The sequence below is a fragment of the Ambystoma mexicanum genome, chromosome 4p, assembly GCF_040938575.1.
Source record: "Ambystoma mexicanum isolate Mex_15411 chromosome 4p, UKY_AmexF1_1, whole genome shotgun sequence".
Lineage (NCBI taxonomy): Eukaryota > Metazoa > Chordata > Amphibia > Caudata > Ambystomatidae > Ambystoma > Ambystoma mexicanum.
In genome coordinates this window covers 294,701,165-294,722,511 of record NC_090927.1, presented here as the reverse complement: position 1 = coordinate 294,722,511, position 21,347 = coordinate 294,701,165, and positions in this window count along the sequence as shown.

The following is a 21,347-nucleotide window of genomic DNA, read 5'->3' as shown; positions in this document are numbered from 1 at the left end:
ATGCAGTCATTTCATGGGGAGACTGCATGTCGTCTCGAATGGCTCGTTGACCACGTCGACCTACTGGGACAGGTCACCAGGGCCTGATTCCTCTGTTTGCTGGGCCTTGTTCCGACCCCCTCCTCAACTGAACTCCCTATGCGGGAGACTGATGCCCACGCTTTGCCAAGAACAGATGAGTTGGTGGATAAACTTGGTTCAGCCAAGTTCCTCAGCACATTTGACTTGACGTCAGGCTATTGGCAAATAGCCCTGACAGACCATGCCAAGGAGAAAACTGCATTTTCTACCTCCGTTGGCTTATACCAGTTTAAGGTAATGCCTTTCGGATTGAAGAATGCACCTGCTACATTTCAACGGATGGTAAACCAGGTTCTGAATGGGATGGAGGACTTCTGCATGGCATACTTGGATGACATAGCAGTGTTAAGCAATTCCTGGGAAGAACATGTAACCCACCTAAGAGATGTTTTGCAGGCTCTTGGACGAGCCAATCTGACCATAAAGGCGAGTAAATGCCAAATTGGACAGAGTAAGGTAGTCTATCTTGGACATGAGGTAGGAGGTGGAGAAATAAGGCCTTTGCTCAGTAAGATTGAAGCTGTGCAAAATTGGACAACACCTACTACTCAGACCCAGGTGAGAGCCTGCTTAGGCCTCACTGGGTATTACAGGAATTTCATTGAGAACTATGGGACCATAGCTTCTCCACTGAATGTCATCTCCTCTCCCAAATTTCCTAAAAAGGTTAGATGGAACGAGGAGTGCAATCAGGCTTTTGAAAACCTGAAAAAGGCTCTTTGCCAAGCCCCACTACTCAGAGCTCCTGATTACTGCCAAACTTTCATTGTGCAGACAGATGCTTCAAATGTAGGAATAGGTGCAGTACTCAGTCAACTGGATGGGAAAGGTAGGGAGCACCCCGTTTGCTTCATCAGCCGCAAGCTGAAGCATCCTGAAACAAGGCGGGCAACAATCGAAAGAGAGTGCTTTGCTATCGTGTGGGCTCTGAAGAAGTTTAGGCCATACTTGTATGGTTCTACTTTGTCATTCAGACTGACCACCAACCCTTGAGATGGTTAATGCAAATGAAAGGGGAAAACCCAAAACTACTGAGATGGTCAATCTGCCTGCAAGGGTTTGATTTTACCATTGAGTACAGGTCAGGGTGTCACCACCAAAATGCTGATGGTCTCTCTAGGATGTATATCATCGTCTAGAGGTATGAGATTCATCCAGGAGTGGATTAAATCCTCCTGTCCCTTAGTCTGGGGGGGCAAGTGTTAGGGAGAATTCTCTGTTTAGGCTGAATTTCCTAACCTAGTGAGTACCCCAGCAGCTTTGCTGGATTTCTGGAGTTTGTTTTTTTCCATCCTGCCAAGAGTGAGACTCTTTTCTCCCACTCTTGGACATGAATGTGGTTAATTCCTGTGAATGTCAATGGCCCTCATTACGACCCTGGCGGAAAGTGACTGACCGGACCGCCACAGCGTAAATAGCGTTTCCGCCATTGCACGAAGGAGCAAAGTGCGGCCCATTCCGACCCATCGGGCACGAGCACCACGCCATGGCGGAAGTGCAAAGTCCGCGATGGCGGAAATGACCCCAAAACGGCCCACACCGCCGCCGTACGGCGCCCTAGGTGCAATACCGCCACCCCTCTTAGCGGTCACCGCAGTGTGCGCCTACCGGAAAGTACGGTGACCGGAAATATACGGAAACGGAAGCAAAAACATGGGCCCGGAACGGGAAACATCCCGCCGTACACCTATAAAACCACTAAAACCACACAACCACTAAAATCACTACCCTGAAACACACCCCAACCCGTCATCCACCCTAGCGAAACCAAGAAAAATGGGAAAAGTAGCGAAGAAAGCGTGCGACCGCAAGCGGCAGGTCCACTTCTCCCGTGAGGAACTCACCGTGCTAACAGAGACCCTCCAGGAGAATGCTGCCGTCGTCTTCTCCACGCAAATGACCAGAACGGCACTTGCAAACAAGAAGGCCATATGGGCTCTGGTGGCACAGCGGGTAAGTGCGGTGGGGACCGCACCCCGCACCCCACAGCAATGCCGCAAGCGATGGGACGACCTGCGGATACGCGTCCGCAGCATACTCTCTGCCAACCGCAACATTGCCACAGCCACCGGGGGAGGTCCTGAATCACCCATCAAGTTGACCCCCTGGGAAGAAATCTGTGCCTCCACCATCGGAATGGAGAGCATAGAGGGAGTCGGAGGGATGGAGAAAGGAGTGCAGACATCCGAAGATTCAGGTAGGTGGGCCAAATAAAACAATGCCAAATCCACACAGTCCATCCATGTGAAGTACCATGCGTCCACATAGTGCAACAGAAACACATGTCCAGGAGAACGTCCACACACATCGGCCTGATAGCGCACGTTAAAACCCACAATAAATACATAAATAATTAAAAACCCCTAAAACACGCACTACACGTGCAGCAGGCACACCCTAACTGCAGGCTGCCAAACAACTGCACCCTCACTCCACACACAAATGAAAGCACCTCCAAGGCCCCGACCCAAATCACCCTCAGGTACCACCCCAATGCATGTGATACAATGCCATTCCAATTCCCACAGACCCATCAATAACCCTCGCCCTCCTTTACTCCACCACAGGGTCCGATCCAAACGACGAGCTACAGGACACCCCTACCAGCACACCTGCAAAGAGGGCCAAGACCAACGGCCAGAGACCCTCCACCTCAGCTGCACGCATCAAGACACGGCAGCAGCACAAATCAGGTGGCAGCACAGAGGAGGGAACATCAACAGGCACCCCAGCAGCCAGCATGCCCACACCACCACCACCACAGGTCCCCCCAATGGATGCCACAGAAGGCACTGCCTCTGGTGGCAGCAGCACCATAGGTGACACCCCATTGATGGCAGCATGCTCGGACACAGAAAACGGGGATGTCGAAGTCAGATCCATCCATGACCTGTCCCAATCCCCCTGTCTGTCCCATCCCGTACAACATGAGGATACCACGCAGGGGCACCCACAAGACGACGACTGGCCATCCCCCACAAGCCCTGTGGCAAGGCAACATGAGGACAACAGCCCCTCTGTGACACCCCCGCAAATGGCCATGGCCCAGCAGAGGCAACAGTCCCTCGACCAGTTAATCGTGCAACAGCAGCAACTGGCCACGCTCCTCAAGGACCATGCCGATGAATGTGGGGGCACTAAGGCAGACATAGAAACATCAACTGAGACACTTATGGCAGAAATGGAGAGAGGTACAGAGACGCTAAGGGCACAAATGGAGAGTAGCACCGAGAGCCTGAGAGTCCAAATGGAGAGTGGCACCGAGAGCCTGAGAGTCCAAATGGAGAGAAGCACCGAGAGCCTGAGGGGGGAACTGCATGCGACGTCCAAAGACGTATGTGCCGAACTTGCCGCAGTGCGCCGTGTGCTCACTGAGCTCTCGCAAACCCTTAGGGACATGCATGGACGTGAGCAGGCAGACACATCATCCGTTGCAAGTTCCGTCCAGGGCAGCCCCCAACGTAGATCTGGGAGGAACCTGCGCTCCACAGGCAGGGGTGCCCCTGATACCCGCAGAGGGGGCTTGCAATAGCGACAGCCCACTGACAATGAGCATCTTTGGACACTGGTGTTCGGGGGGGAGGTAGGAGGGTGGAGGGGGTGTGTTGGGCTCACTTGGGTGGCGGGTCGATAGGGTGTTCAACATGATATCACATATGCCATAAACAGTGCACGATCAACCAATGAGATGTGTGGACATTGATCTTTGTGTACTAGGCCATCATAGGCGTACAGTCCATATTGTGCATGTCCCAGACACACACAGTGCCACGAGTCCCGTGTCCATGTATCAGCCACCAGGCGTGAGTGCTAGAAGCATGCATCAATGAGATGCTGACGAATGTCACGGGCCTCCGGTGCCTCGCAGACTCCATGAGGTGCTGCCACATCCCCACCCTCATCATGACCATCATCAGGTGCTTGCAGTTCTGCGTCAGGGGGCATGGGCACATTTCTACGTACGCACATGTTGTGGAGCATGACACATGCCATCACCATCTTTGCAACCTTCTCATGGCGGTACAGGAGTGCCCCGCCAGACCTGCTGAGGCAGCGGAAACGACCCTTCAGTAGGCCGAATGCCTGTTCAATGACTACACGGGTACGTGAGTGGGCATGGTTGTAGTCCTCCTCATGCTGGTCCCGTGGGTTCCGGACTGGTGTGAGGAGCCATCTCTTCAGTGGATATCCAGCATCACCTGTATGTGGACGAGAAACGTATGATGTGGAATGCCATTGCTACGTACGCACACCCCCCCCCCTTCCTGCCAGGTCATTGCCAAATCACATACCCCACATAATCATGCATGTAATGAGACTCACCGAGTAGCCAGGATCTGTTCCCTGCGTGTCGCTCCATGTAGCGTGGTATTGTAGAGTTCCTCAAGACCATAGAATCATGGGTTGATCCAGGGAATCGGGCACAACAATGTGTAATGATCCTGTTGGAGTCACACACCATTTGTACATTCAGGGAATGAAATTGTTTTCGGTTGCGGTACTGGGCCTCCATGGCATGTGGGACGACCAATTCCACATGGGTGCAGTCGATGGCACCAATGCAACCCGGTATGCCGGCAAGTGCATGGAATCCCACTTTTGTGTTGGTAATTTCCTGCTCCGAGCGTGGTAGAGAGATGTAGTCGTCTGCGTGCTGCAGGAGGGCATCGAGCACTTGAAATAGTGTCCGTGAGAACAGTGGCTGAGAAATGCCATGCAACTGTCCGACTGTGTGCTGGTAGGTGCCTGTGGCCAGGAAGTGGAGTACAGACACCACCTTCAGTAGGGGTGGGATGGCGGTTGGGCTATCTATCATGCTGACAAGGTCAGCCTGTGTCATGTCCACAATGGCGGCTATGGTGTCCCGGTCCAGACGGTAGAGGGTGTGGATCTGCTCATCAGTGAGGTTGAACGGATGTGCTCGGAGGCGTGGGATTGCGGGCTGCCTGCGTGGTGGTAGTGGCTGTGCTGGCGGCCCTTGCTGGCCCTGCCTTGGCCTCCTCCTCCTCCTGCGTCTCCTCCGTGCGGCCGGTTGTAGTTGGTGTTCGTCTTCTTCTTGGAGTTGGAGTACTTGCAGTGCTATCAGGTCCCCCAGGGCCAACATCGCGAGTCCTGCCGGTAGCATTTCGGTGTGGTTGTGGGAGGAGACTGGCTGTGCAATTTATGTGTTTTCAGGCTGTATGGCCTCCACCTGTGGTGATTAATTCCACCTGTGCAAACTGCTCTCCCCTTTGGCTGAGCACGTCCCGCGCACAACGCTGCAATTCGGGGAATGGCATCTTGCTATTGCAATCATGTATTTGTACCCGATGGCCGTGTAAGATTGGTTGATATGTTCATTCTGCTGTGGTCCCATTGTTTCACATACTATCTGTGCAGTCGCGAACAGACTTGTGAAGGGTCAGTGGAACGTAGTACTCGAGTAACGGTGGGCCCTCATGCATCACTGTACCGAGTTGCAACGACGGGCGGGGCGTCCCATTTGTGGGTGAAGGCAGTTGCCATTTTCACACACAGCCGCACTCGATGGAATAATTAGTGATTTCAAACGGCCACAGATGCCTCTTCGACGTGATGTTGCAAATGAGGAATTCGAAGGGCGGCGCTTTCGGTTTTCAGCTAGCGGCGAGGAAATGCCCACAGGTCTGACTGCAAATATAACGTACTATTGTTCAATGTCCTTGAGACAGGGGCCATGGCGAGGATGCAATGATTGATATGAATAGTTTGGGATGCGCAATTGCGACGTGGGCGATGAGGCCGGACGTTCCCAAATACATGTTACTTCACTACACTGGAATTACGGGCTGGGGCACTGTGGATTTTGCAGGCTGCATAACGCACAGACTCAATGGATATTTCTAATGTTATGTGAGTAAATATTCAGGCGTTTTAATCCCGGGATGAGGGAATGATGAATGGATGCATGGGCAGGTGATTTGATACAGAGTTTGCCATGTACAGGGCTTCTTGGGATCTATCCGCCTCCCCTACGCTATGTGATGCAGGGCTGCCATAGTGGGACCATCGTCTATCTGGCCTTGTTGAGCCCTCCCTGTCTCGACGCGCCCTCAGACACTTGTGTCCATGCACGTTGACATTCCCATCTGATGGATTCTGTTTTGACAGACGCATGCACAGGTACACTCGTTTGTGATGGTGTTTGCACCTCGATATAGATGGTTATGAGTCGCAAGTGGTTTTGGGGTGGTGATGATCCTTTGGAGTGGGCTAGCATGCATATGGCTGTGGATTTAGTGTGATCATTGAAGTGAGTTGTTCGAATGTAGTTCTGATGGCCATTCTGTTCTTTTTCTTTTCTTTTGGTTGACAGGTATCTCCTCCCCTTTTGCCACTGCCATCTGTATGCCACTCCTGCAGATGGGTTTTACTCCCGACACCTGCTGCTTCGTGTTAATCAGTGGAGCAGCATTACGATCTTATGGGACGATCGCCAATGGCCCACATGCCCTTACGCAGTACTGGTGGCTCGGAGCAACATTTCGGCCTTTCAGCTGGACTAGTGCCTCCCCATTGGGACGGCCCTGCGGTTCTGTGCGCTTCCATGTTGCCTTTTCGTACGTGAATGTGGCTCTGTGTACCATGAGGGAACAGGGCGTCACACAAGTAGTGGCTGGTCATTTCTTGCGGATGCAGCCCACAATGGTGAAAAGTGTTTTGGAGTTCATGGCCTGATGGCTGTATGGGCTTGGTGATTTTGATGTGCATTAAATTTCTATTCTGATTTGGCCCGTGTAGCGTTCTTCTTTGCAAGTGATGTGGCATATGCCTATTTGGGGGGCGATGTATTGTGAGGAGATCTGCATTGGGTTCCAGCTTCGGAGTTTAGTTGCGTGGTACTGTACTGGGCGCGTTTGCCTACGAAGCCCGTGAGGTCAGGGATGGGGGCTGCCAATATGACAGTTTGAATGTTGTCATGCTCAGGGGCGGGGGATTGGGTTTTGTGTAACAGATGCCGGTCAGCCAGGTGGACTGGTGGAATGATGTGATTCTCGGAATATTGCTGGTCACAGGTGCCTGTGTTTGCGTGCGTTTCTTGGTGGGGGACTGTGGTCATGTCCATTGGGATGGCTTCTGTATTCGTGCCATCTGTGCCCTGCAGCTCCCATTGGCCCCTGTTGTGTTTCTTTTGTTCGTTGGCATGCATGGGTGACTTGTACATTTCACTGGTTGCATTGTGACTTCATTGCACCTACGGGGAGTTGTACTTTGTGGGCAGGGAGCGGTGTACAGGCACTCAGTGGGGCCGTTTACGGTTGATTCGCGATGCCGTACTTCTCACCATGGCGGAATGGTACATTCCGCCATGCTTGATGGCGTTAGGTACATGTCCGCTAGGGTCGGAATTGGCGTACCCTTGCGCCATGGTGGTGTTTGCGGTTTGGCATGGCGCGCGCGCGCGTGCTTGGTGCAGTTAGCTTTGGCGTTCACTACGGTGTCGCTAATGGCTTCGTACTTTGCGGTGACGGGTCATAGTCGCACCGAGCGCTATTCGATGGCGGTATTGCATTTCCGCCATCGTTTTCCGAATTCCGCCAGGGTCGTAATGAGGGCCAATGTGTTCTATGGGCTATGGGGTCTTTTACTCCATAGGGCCTCATATGTTTTGCTATGTGTGTTAAAACGCACCCTCTGTGCCGTAACACCGGGGCGTCCAGGAGGACCCCCACCATAGACTCCATACCCTGGGACTGACTACTGTCTCCCAGGGCATGTAAAGTCACAATTGGCTTTACTAGACCTAAATTTACGAACAGAACTAGTACAAACCATCCTATTGTGGACGTACTGGTAGGGGTAATTCGATTACCCCCGAGTCTGTTTTTCGAGGGGGCACTGTCCCGCCCCCCCTCGTTGAGTTTTGGCTGGTGGCAGTGGAAACTACTTGTTATATTAGACACGAATATAACTCTATGGGATTCTTCCCATTGTTGGAGGTTAATACTTTTTCTCGTTACTCTCTAACATACCACCGGTTTATTTGTCTTAAATAAATCTATCGGTTGGTATTTTCTGCCAGAACTCAGTTTTAAAATGGCGTCTGTGTTCGTCTCTGTAACTCCTAAACCAAAGGTTGAGCCCTTTGTTCCACTTTTGGCGGGCTTCTGCACAGAGGCCCTCCAAAGTGGTGCCATTCTGTCTGGGTACCACAGGGGGTGTGGAAGGGGGTTTATGCACCCTGGACTGAGTTGCCTTGCCAACTCAAGTCGCACTCTGGTGTGATTGGCCCAAGTGGTGAGCCACCCCGCTCACCACTTAACGTGTTTTGATTGACAGCTAGGTTGAATGAATGGGGGTTTTCTGCATAAAAGCAGGGCTTTTGGGACTGGATCTTCAGAAGTCACCACAGGACCTAAGAATCCGACGAGGGTAAAGCTGAGCCGACCTGCAACGACGACACCTCCGGTGGAGCCCTGCTGAACCGACTCACAACTTCCCAACGACAGAGGAGATCTCCCGGCTGGAGAGTCTTCTTCCCCTGACTGGTGGGAACAACCAGTGCCTTTGCTTTTTCTTTGCTTCGAGGGCATAGTGGTCGAATTGCCCGTGCTGAGCACCCCGGCAACCGGATAGCCACTAAACCCGTGCCGCGACCAAAAGGTGGTGCCTTGTGACGGAGCACACCGCGGCTGGTCTCTTCCCTGGTGGTGCAACGATCTTCAACTTTCCTTCGACGACGAGATCATCTCTTCTCTTGGCAAAGCCCCGACTTGCATCCACCACCAGGAACAACTGCCCCCGCCAGAGCTGTCTCTCCACATACAAGGTACCGTGTCCGCCTGGCTTCCCTTGTGACGGTTAGCGTGAGGTCTCTTAATCCTCGCCTCTCCATTGGGTCGCCTCCAAGCTGTCTTAACTTTCTGTTCTGAACTGGTCCAATCTTTCTATAACAATTTGCGACAAAGACTCGAAGTTCATTTCCACTGTGATACTTTTTGGGACATATCGCCTTGCCTCTCTCCGAGTGGGCCTGGCCTCTGAACTTTGCGATCTACAGTAGACCCTGCCTTACTTGCCTTGCATTTGTTCGTAAAAGTGTTGGTACCGAGTTGATTTCATACCCTGCCTTTTCTCTCCCGTTCTAACGAATATTAGAATGCCATCTAGGTTAAAGCATTCACCTCTGTCTGCAAATAAGTGGTGCCGTTGAACATAGACTTGTCGAACTATTGTTAGGGGGATTGATTTACTTATAGTAATTGTAATTGAAGTTGTTTGCCATATTAGTGCCAGAGTGTTTTCCATAGATGTGTTGTTATAAATAAATACCTATATATTTTTACACCCAATCTCTGTTCCGTGTTCGCTTGTTCTACTGTGTAAATTGCCCTATTTTGTATACTCCACATACTGCCTAACTCTTCTTGAGGGAAGTCTGACTGCTCAGCCACAGCTAACAGGTGAATCTGTGTGGTACAGACAGCTACCAAGTGGGTTTACTGGCAACACCTGTAAGCCTAAATCTTTTGCAGTGGTCCCAGAGGGAACTGCACAGGTTTTCCGCTTAACAACTGCATACAACATGAACTCCATCTCCAAAGTAGACGGCCTTGTGAAGACATGAGGAATGAACCTGCAAATTCAGAGGGAGACATGGAAGCAGAAGCATACATAATTCCAACATGCAGTGTACAATACAACAACAATATACACAAGGAATGTCTACACAGTATTGACTACAGACTGCCCACACAGCTCATGGGAGCCCAACATCACTGTGTACATCACTGTCACTTGGTCACACCCTTTGCAAGCCCATGGAAACGGGAAGCAGGAGGGGTGTGTGTCTCACGAACCCAAGCATCGAACCCAAACTCAGGACAAGCCTGCATGTGCCCAGCCGGAATACAGTGGATGCCCACGGGAGCCACACAAGGCAACACACTGTTAAAAAATAATCAAAAATCAAAAATCAAAAAGCAAAAATCAAAAATCAAAAATCAAAAATGGCCATGTGGTGGCCGGGGGGGGGAGGCCACCCAGGAGGTCCGAGGACAGGGTGCGCACCAACAGCCGCCTGTGTGGATGTTGGGTAAAAAAACACTTCCATGGGCTCATGGCCTGCACGGCTATGCCAATGTGGGAGAACTGCTGCTGTCGCTCTCATTACCCTCTGCTGCTGCCACAGGAGGTGGTGGTGCTATGGGAGGCAGCCCACGCAAAGCCCTGGTATGGTCCTCCATGGCAGCAAGCATGCGGGTGTGGAAGGTCTCATTCTGGAGGATTATAGTGCAGAGATCCCCATGCAGCACCTGACGTGATGCCCGGATCTCCTCCCGAGTTGCCTGCATCTCAGCTGAGAGCGAATGTGTGAGCCGCTCCAGCTGCTGTTCTGTCCTCAAGTTAGTGGAAGTCTCAAGGTCAACAAGAGTCTCCCTGAGATGATGGAGTTCTACCCTCAGGGCTTCCCTATGTCCCTGGGACTCTATTGATATTGATTGGCGTAGAGTCTCCAGTGCCGCCCGTCTGTCCCTGTTGGACGCCAACATGTCCTCCCTGTGTGATTTGCAAATGGAGTCTGTTGCCTGCTGTAGTAGCTCCATCTGCCTTTCATGGGGGACAATGGAAGTGGCCACCCTCTCCATTGCTTGAGCCATCATCTCAACTGATGCTGCCTGTTGGGTTGCCATACCGTAAATGGATTGTTCCCATGCGGTATTGCCTGGTGGCGTACAGCCACCGCGTCAGCGGGCACCACACCTGTTTGGGGCAAGGCGATCTGCGACTTGCTGTTCCGGCACTGCCTGAGGCTGCAGGACTGCATTCGCCCTCTGATCTGCTGGCCCAGGAACAGGATCAGATGTTGTGGAGTGTGACCCTGCACCCGTAACCGCCAAAGGCTGACTAACCAACACTGACATCCCCATAGAGGGTTCTACCCTTGGTGCAGGTGGGTTGGACAGAACAGAACCCCTTCCATAAACACTTACCTGCGACGCCACATAGGTCTCATCATCCGAATCAACACCTGAATAGAGTTATGGGGAGGTGCACCCAGAGACACCCCTGGACAGAATTGTCTGCAGCAAGAGTGGGTTCTCACCCACCAACACACCACGTCCCCCACTGGTGGCCAGTTGTGCCTCAGGTTCCTCCTGGGTCTGCACCATCTCCTCAACCTCAACAGCATCAAGTGTGTCATCCCCTGCAAAAACATGAAAGACATAAAATGGAAACAGGCATTAGCACCATAGCACAGAAATAGGCCTGACAAGCTACAGAACCAGTACATGATTTACACACGTCCCACATGACTATAACCCTCCCATGCATGCACTGTCACAGAGTTGGAAGGGGAGGCAAAAGTCTGACACTGATGACACCAAGATGGAAGAGCAACACATTTGCTGCATGCTGGGTAGCACTGCCATCACACATTTGCCTGTGAGTGGCATGTCCTATACACATAAATGACACATGCCATCACACAGATGGCATGTACCATAGCCATGGTACATTCCACAAGTACATCCATATGTCAGTGAATGAGTACTGTCACCCATCCATGTGAGATGGACATGAAGAGATGAAAAATGCCACATAGTGTGAAAAGATACGCCATGTGCCACACACTGCAACACATCCAGTGTACAAAAATACAGTGATTGCAGGGCCATGTACACATCAATGGTTGTGCACTTCAACATGACAGGAAACAACTAGCATGTTCCACATTCAAACAGGCCCCAAAACATCACGTGATCAGGGCAATACTCATTCAGCCTGAATGGTCAAATCATTCAACTACCAAGGTGACACATGTGGGCCAATGTGGGGTTCTTCACTGACAGAAGCATGTCACATATGTCACAATAGGGCTGAGGAATGTGTTGCAAAAGTGGGAGAATTGAAACAATCAGCCTGAAAAAACACTGAAAAATACAAACAATGTTGGTGCATGATGCCACCTCAAGGGCAACTGCCGTAATATTGCGCTAAATTACCACTGTGGGCAGAAGGGATAGTGTAACACACGCTGGAGACCAAGTAATAATACTGGGTCACACAACCGCTCTCATATGGGGCCCAAGATGGGCACGTATTTATATCTGATTCACGACAATATGTTCAAGTATCCATAATATACCATACTTCTTAGAAAAAGGAAGATGAGTCTTTCTGATTCATATCAAAAATGATTTATCCATAGTAGTTCAAACAAAAAGCTATCACTAATAATCCTTAGTGAGGAAGCAGTTGCCACAATCCACATGTATTAGACTAAAAAAGCCAATGCATTTCGGAAATTATTTCCTTCATCAGGGCGAGTCTCATTGGTGTGGTCAGTGGTGAAAAACAGAACGTCCTGCGTTCATGCCCACTCAGCAGTGGGTTGTAAATGACATTATGCACAAAGGCATGGAGAAAATCCACTCGTGCTTACAAGGAAACCAATCTTGTAATACACAGAGAGAAACGATCCTCCACTGTGCAGCTGCAGGGCAGTGACTCAGACTGCAGTGTGAAGAAGGGATAGTGTCACACCCAAATTCAAGGCCGCAGAATATTTTGGATGAAGCACATGGGTGACCCATACTACTCAGTCACACACACCCTCACCTGACACTCAATCAGAACCCGTCACCCAAACAACATACACATGCATTACACACACACGCATGGGCACTCACCGGACAATGTGTCATAATCGGGTAGTTCTCCCACACCTCGGTACTGTTCCTCTGTGACGAAGGTCCCAGCAACAGACTCATGTTCAGTGAGTTCCTTGTCCTCTTGTGGAAACCCACTGCCAGTCACCAGAGTAGCGGCATGACTTGAGGCCAGCTTGTCCTTTGCTCTGCATTTCAGGTCGGGTCGTTCCACTGCTTATAGCAATCATCAGCTGAGCGCCTCACAAATCCAAGGGCACTTATGTGGTTGGCGATGGTCTGCCAGTGTGCCTTACATTGACCAGGTGTGGTCTTGTACATAGCTCACAAGTGCATTAAGTTCTGAATCATTGAAGCAAGGCTTCCTTGAGGTACCGGAGTGTGTAGCCGTGCCTGGGGTCTCTGCCTGTCGTGCCAGAGCACCCTTCTTCTTCTTTTTAGAAGGTGGAGCGGAGCCAGAGTGGCTAACGCCGCTCTGGTCAGTGGGGGCAGAATCACTGGTGGACTGGGTTGTTGGAGTGTGCGAATGCACATTGACCATAGGACTTGGTGCAGGCATTGTCTGAAGTGTGATGTTGGCAGGGGGAACATCAGTATGATGGACCAGGACTGACACTGTCCTGGCTGGGAGAGTCAGAGCTGGAGCAGATGGAGCTGCAGCTGCCCCTGCAGCCTCACCACCCTGCATACTTGGGGCAGCAGATGACATAGCTGCCCCAGATCCACGTGGCTTGGTGACAACTTGCACCGCCACACGTGGCTTAGACTTGCTGACCTGGAAGTCAGCCAGGGAGTCATCCTGTGCCAGGTCAGGTGCCACAATGGGCTGGTCCAATAAGGGCTGAGCTGGGATGGTCTCAGCCACGTTTCACTCAACCATGGGGGGGGCATGGGTGTCCCTGATTGGTCCTCCACACATGCGGGTATAGGGGCACCCTGCAAATCCTGGCCACGTCCCCTACTGCGCCCACCACGCCCACCTTTTGAAGGTCGGCCACCTTTGCCTCCCTTACCGCTTGGTCGCCTCCCAACCATGGCAATTATGCTGTTGTGCGTATGGGAGGAGCAGTAAACTATTGTCCTGGGCAATTGGGGGTCAAAGGGGTAGGGTACTAGATGGAATTCGTACCCTAGTGCTCTAACAAGGCTGTCTGTGACCCCTGGGGGAAGATGACAGGTCACGCAACGTACAGGCAGCCCAAAAACAAAAATAAACGTGCACGCAACCCCTCGTAGACCACGTGCGTGGAAAAATGAACCTGGATTACGCTGTGGCACCCAGAAACACAAAAATAAGCGTATGCGTGATACACGCAGCCTACAATGACCTCTGAAGGGGAATGCGACACACGGGGCAAGCACAGTTGCTAAGTACGTGCGGAACTCACCGTCTGCCTGGAAAAAGAACGTGAAAAATACGCGCGTGTGCGCATTGGCAACACCCCCGCCAAAAGAAGAATTGTACACTGTCTGAGGAGACAGGACAAAAGGAGAAGTGAACACTGTTGGAGGAAACAGGCCCAAAAAAAGTAGAAACATGAAAGCTGTCAGAGGTAACAGGGAGTACGAACTTGAAACGCTGTGAAGTAATCGCATGTGAACCGACAAGAAGTACAGAATCCACCCACTCGCTCTCCACAAAAAGCACATACAAGGAAATGGCGTCCTACACGTACCTTTTAAACCGGCCCACACGTACACGTCACTTATGCATGTACACGCCCTTTCCTCCAATTACACACGCTGACACTCAGACGTGCAGCTTTTCCACGTGTGCTCTGTCATCACATGCTATGAGGGAAACACCCGCGCGCGTCACGTCACAGACGCGCTTACATGCTAAGGGCCTTTGGTCCAATGAAATCGCGTACGTGCGCTGACGCGCTTACGCGCTAAGGGCCTCTCCTCGATTTACACGCTGACGTGCAAGATTTTCATGTGCCAAATCACTCCGTATCAAGCTGGCCACGCGTTCACACACAGAAGACCACGCTCCTGCCCAGAAGGCCGAATTACTGCCCCCCAGAGCCCTGAGCACGCTCCCACCTGCCATCTGGTGCTGCCTTATTGCCTGCTGCCCACATGCCCTGCCATTTGCTGCCTGCACGTCAGCCAGGGGTGCTGGTGCTGTGACCTCTCCTGCTGGAACCGAAGACTCCCGACTGGGATTCCATCGCTCCACAGCCCAGCCCCAGGACCCAGTTGCCCACCCACTCCTGCCTCTGGGGTTGCTATGTCCAGCACTACACCATCTGGCGGCACTGGCAACCCCCAGCCAGAGAGGCAGAGGGCCACCAGCTTCACTGCCACCGAAGTTGGTGTCCTGATGGAGCAAGTCCTGGGGCAGTATGATGCCCTCTTCGGAAGGTCGCGCGCCGACAAGAAAGGACAGACCAGGATCTGGACGGACATCGTGACTGCCATCAACGCGGAGGGTGTGGCAGTCCGCGAATTCCATCATGTCAAGAAGCGCTGGGAGGACTTCAGGTCCAGGACCCTCAACAAGGCCCGGCGCCTCTTGAAGGCAGCGGATGCTAAGGGGCGCCGGGGCCACCTGTCGGAAGACCAAATGAGGGTCCTGGAACGCGTATACCCAGCGCTCCACGTCCAGGTCCTTGAGAGGCAGACCCGTCTGGAGTCGAGCGGTAAGTGTACATGCATACTGATTGGAAGCTGTGCGTGTGGTGGTGTGCCAGTAGTGTGCTAGGGCCATGTATGGATGTGTATGTACAGGGCCGTGAGGCTGACACATGCAAGTCCTTTCATGTGTGAGACACATGGATGGTGTATTTGTGGGTAAGCATGCAGGCCAAATGCAGATGTGTGAGCACACATGTTTGAATGACTGTGTATGTCAGTTGTCAAGGTTGTGGTGTCACACATGGATGTTGGTTCCAGCTGCATGTATCTGCACTGTGTACATGTGCATGTATGTGTATCTGACAATTGTGCAACTGTCATGCAACATGGATGCATGTGAGACTGATATGTAGAAGACTGATTGCCAGATGTGACATGGATGCCAATCTCATCACTGCGAAACTTGGTGGAGGTGTACACATGCATGTAAGTGTGGTGGCGTGTGTGCATGTCTAGTGCACTCCCTGTGTCTCATGTGATGTCTGGCTCACCTTTGCCTGCTCATGCTGTTGTATGTGTATGGATGGTGCTGGCTGTTGCGATATGGCTGTGGAATAGCTCATGTGTGTGATTTGAAATGACATGTGTGTTGGGTATTGTGATGCCATGTCTGAAGTTTGACAATGACACTCGTGTGCAACTGTCATGTGTGTATGAGTCCATTGTACAGTGCCCTGATGCCTGTGTCCTATCTCTCCCTGTCTGCAGCGTTGACTGATGAAGAGGGCGGAGAGGGTGCTGGGGAGCACAGCGCAGGGATCTCACCGCCAGCCGGAGACGCAAGGCCCGGCTCCCCTCCCAGGTTGTCATCTCGTCAGGGAGTGAGGAGTCCGGTGCCGCGTCCCAGGTTGCAGCTGCCGAGGGGAGGTCCAAGAGAAGGGCAGCTGAGACCCCACAGGGCCCGACGGAGGAAGGTGGCACGGAGTCATCCAGGTTGGTGGGGGTTTTGGTGGAGGAGGAGGCCGTGCAAGGGACAGAGACGGGGTCTGGAGGAGGGGATTCCACTGGTGCTAGTGGTGCAGTGCAGGGGCAGGGACAGGAGGCAGAACAGGCCGCCACGGAGGTGCCTGTGTGTAATCCTGTCCCCGATCCTGTGACTGCATCATCTTGCACCAGCAGGGATACCTACGTCCAGACCCTGCGGACGTGGCTATCCGGGACCGGGTTGAGCCTGTCCTGGGTGGTGTGGCGTTGCGTCATGGGCGAGGCGAAATGCAGTCATTTCATGGGGAGACTGCATGTCGTCTCGAATGGCTCGTTGACCACGTCGACCTACTGGGACAGGTCACCAGGGCCTGATTCCTCTGTTTGCTGGGCCTTGTTCCGACCCCCTCCTCAACTGAACTCCCTATGCGCCAGTCGTACTCCATGCCATCTTCCCACCCATGTGTCACCTGGGTGCCCTGTGGAGCTGCCTCTGACCCTGCGGCCAGGCTATTGGAGGACACATCCCTGCCACAGTCGGGAGTCGGACGTCCAGCAGGGGTGGCCACCTCAACAACTGCACCCCAGCCGGAGGAGGATGTGCAGGCAGCAAGAGCCAGGGCACGGGAAGAGGCACAGCAGCAGCAGCAACAAGGGGGGAGCCATGGTGGCTCCGGGCCTTCGTCATCGGAGGGGCAGGCATCGGCCAGAGGGCAGGAGGACCCAGGACGGGAAGTGTCTTCTGTGTGGCAGCAGTTAGGCCATGCCATAGATGCAAAGCGGCAGCGGGCAGAAGAGGCACGGCTCACGATGGTCAGAGCGGAGAACTCCATGTGGAGGGCCGTGAGGCGGGCCAATTGCCATTCGCAGGGAGTTGGATGAGAACATGTCGTCGTCCCTGCGAACCCTCAGGGCCATGGAAGAGGACTGCCTCCGGGACATTGAGCAGGAGTTCGATGATGCCCTGGCCCGGAACATCCAAAAGTGAGCCGTCGGACTAGCCCACTGCCCTTGTAAATTGTTATATAGTGTTAGGTTTCCTTTGGTTTTTTCTTTATGTTGGTTGCGCTTGGACAATGCACCACGTTTCTGTATATAGTTTTTCATTAGGTAGTATTTTTGATAGGTTTCATTTCTTCAGTTGGGATCATGGACCCTGGATTGTTCATCTGTATATAGTTCACAATTGGATTCATCTCTTTTTTTTGGATTTCCCCATGGAGCAATGGTTTTCACTTTTGTTTTTCACTTGGATTTGCTTTGTTGGACTGTGACTTTGGACACCTTTCCTTTGGATTATGATTTCTTGTTTTTCATTATTTTACGGACATGCAGCTTTTCTTTTTTTATTCCCATTGTTGTTTGTTTGATTTAAATTCCATTCATGTTGCTTTTAATACATTTTTTTCTTCATACTTCGATGTGTGGTATTATCTCATTGGTTTCATGCATATCATGATATGGGTTTTAACATTCACTTGCAACCATTGTGTGTGTGTGACGGACATGTGTTCATTTACATACTTGCCATTGGGGTTGTATCATGTAATTGCCTTTTCTATGTGGGTGGATGCAATGCTTGGTTGGGTCTTTGGGCTGGGGAGGCTGGCCATAAGGGCCATGATTGAGGATCGTCATGACCTGGGGGCAGGGGGACATGAGTGGGGGCCTGCTGGCAGGTGCCCTGCACTGCTGGGGTGGTGGGTGTGCAAGGGGACATGAGTGGGGGCCTGCTGGCAGGTGCCCTGCACTGCTGGGGAGTGGGGGTACAAGGGAAAATAAGTGGGACATGTGTGGGGGCCTGCTGGCAGGTGCCCTGCACTGCTGGGGGGTCGGTGTGCAAGGGGACATGAGTGGGACATGAGTGGGGGCCTGCTGGCAGGTGCCCTGCGCTGCTGGGGGTGGGGGTGCAATGGGACATCAGTGGGGGCCTGCTGGCAGGTGCCCTGCACTGCTGGGGGTGGGGGTGCAAGGGGACATGAGTGGGGGCCTGCTGGCAGGTGCCCTGCACTGCTGGGGTGTGGGTGTGCAAGGGGACATGAGTGGGACATGAGTGGGGGCCTGCTGGCAGGTGCCCTGCACTGCTGGGGGGTGGGGGTGCATGTAACGCTCACCTGATTCTCGCAGAGGCGCCGGTCTTGACTGGGCGACTACCGTATCTTCAAAAGTGATGTGCACCACCCGGTTGGCTCTTTGGGCTGGACCTCTGTGCACTGTATGCCTGACTCGAAGAGTAAGATGTCTGCAGATAGAAAATATGGGATTAATGAACTGGGGTTATTGGGGTGTCCCTATCTCTTTCCTTTTCTCCTCTCCTGTAGAACCCCAAAGGTTAACGCTCTCACCTTAGGTAAGTGAACGCCGAGCTCTCCATCTGCCTCGGGGCAGGGTGCTGTAACCAGTTTCTTCACTGGATAGGTAGCGCAGGCCTCTTGACTTCAGAGGACTGCTGTCCGTCGTTTACTTCACGAACGGTGTGTTCCGAATATTTCAAATGTCTTTAAAAGTCTTTTGTAATGCTGTCTCTTATTTTGCAGGGTTCCGGCGATGGCGGTTGACTGGCTGAAGTGAGTTGAGGATGGACCCGTATGCGGAATAGAAGCACCTGGAAGCGCGTAAGTAAGCGCTTGTTGCTTGCTTCACGATGCGCACTAACTGTCCTTTTATTTTGCAGGTACCAGTTCGGAGCTGCTGAAGGATGCCGGAATGCCCACTGAGTTCGGCGTGGATGGAGTAATGGCACGTGAGTATTTAACGTTACCCAATGTCTTTAAACGCACCTTCTTTTGTCTTACAGATGCGGGATGCAGCGCCGAAGGCCTCCGGAGCGTGCGAAGAGTTGGTAAGCTTTTGTCTTTCAGATGCCGGAATGCAGTGCGATGACCTCCGGAGCGCGTGAAGAGTAGGTAAGCCTTTGTCTTTCAGATGCAGGAATGCTGCGCGAGGCGTTGATGACAGCCGATGGACCAGGTAAGAGATGCGCTGTCACTGAAGACCGTAGTGCTAACCTGTTCTTTCTTGTCTTTATAGATGTTGCTGAAGACTGGATTCAGGATGGTAAGCCTTTTTCCTGTAGGCCCAGGATCAGATGCAGAAGACACGATGAGCGTTCTGCTGCAGAGGATGCAGAATAACGCAAAGCAAGATTCATCCATCGGGTGTGGTTTAAATAGCCTCCTGTAGTGCTTAGGAGCTCCTTCCACAGCCACGCCTAGGTAAGAAAAGAGTTCCTGCTTTCCAGAAGAGTTCCAGTGTTCTGAACCTAGGGAGTGGCTCCTCCCCCACCCAACAGGAAAAGTAGTCCCAAACAGAAGAGGATCAGGGGTTCAACTGGCAGGTAAGTAAGCAGCATGGTCTGCTGCAGGTAAGTCCACCCAAGCATTATGAGCCCGGCGCTTGCAGCGCTGGGACTGGGCATATTTATGAGCCTGGCGCCACTGGCGCCAGGACAGGGTCCAAAAGGTCCCAATTGGGACTGGCTGGCACTCGGAACCTGGGTTATGGGTCTGCTTCCAAGGGAGTTGGGTGAGTCCTGGCCTTTTGGAAGCAGAGATCATGACAGTACCCCCCCTCAAGGCCCCTCCCAAACCGGGCTTCCCCGGGGGTTTTGGCTTGTCAGGAAATGTTTGATGAAATCTTTTGATTAGACGAGGAGCGTGGACATATTCTGCAGGTTCCCAGGATCTTTCTTGAGGGCCGTAGCCTTTCCAGTCAATTAGGTAAAATAGCTTAGATTTGGAGATCTTGGAGTCCAGGATGCTTTTGACTTCAAACTCGAGTTCTCCATCAACTAGGATAGGTTTTGGGGATTTAGTTAGTCGGGTTTGAGGTTGCACGGGTTTTAAAAGAGAGACGTGGAAGACCGGATGTATCTTCATGTGAGGGAGCAAGTCCAACTTGACCGCTACTGGGTTTACTATGGTAGTGATGGAATAGGGACCAAGGTATCTTGGGTTGAATGTGCGTGGTCCTTTTAGGGGTAGATATTTGGTGGATAACCAGACTTGATCTCCTACTTGATATTGGGGGGCTTCCTTCCGGTGTTGACCTGCTCCTTTCTTGTATTGTTCCTTAGCCCTTTGAAAGTGAGAAACGGCTTCCTTAAAAGCTTGGGTGATTGTAGAGTGCAGGTAGTCTACTGCTGGTGTTCCAAGATCTTGGGGTGGATCCAACTCTGAGGTTCGAGCGTGACAGCCGTATAAAAGAAAAAACAGGGTTTTCCCAGTTCCTGAGTGGACAGAGTTGTTGTAGGCATATTCGGCTATCCAAAGGATATCTTTCCAAGTTTTTTCAGTTTGTTGCAGCATGCAGCGTAAATACTGTTCCAGAGTTTGATTGGTCCTCTCGGTTTGTCCGTCGGTTTGAGGGTGGTGACTGGTCGATAATCTCACATCAATTTGAGCCGACCGACAACAACTTCGCCAAAAATGAGAAATAAATTGACTACCTCGATCCGAAATTAGCACTGAAGGAAAACCGTGCAGTCGGACAATGTTTTCGAGAAATTCTCGGGCCAGAGTTGTTGCTGTTGGCAAGCCTTTGAGTGGAATGAAATGCGCCATCTTGGAGAATAAGTCCACGATTACCAGGATCGTATTGTATCGGGAGCATGGAGGTAGGTCGGTGATGAAGTCCATAGAAAGCGTATGCCAAGGGCGAGGTGGGATGTCAATAGGGCGTAAGAGGCCGGCTGGTCTTTCTTTTTGACTCTTGTTTTGGGCGCATACTCCACAGGACATTATAAAGTCTCTGATATCTTTTTTCCAAGACGGCCACCAGAAGTAGCGCTTGATCTTTTCTGAGGTTTTGGCCATACCGGGATGTCCTTCCATTAGAGACTCGTGATAACAAGAGATCACCTTTTTCTGTAAATCTGTGCTGGGCAGGTATAATCGTTCTTGGAAATACAATAAGTTGTCCTTTACTGCAAAGTCCTTTCCCTGCAGATGCCAATTCATTATTTCTGCTGGAGTTATAAATTGCCTGGTTTTATCCTTAATTTCCTCTATGGATTGTGTGGTTATTACACCCAGAATTCTTTGTTCGGGAATGATGGGTACAGGTTTAGGG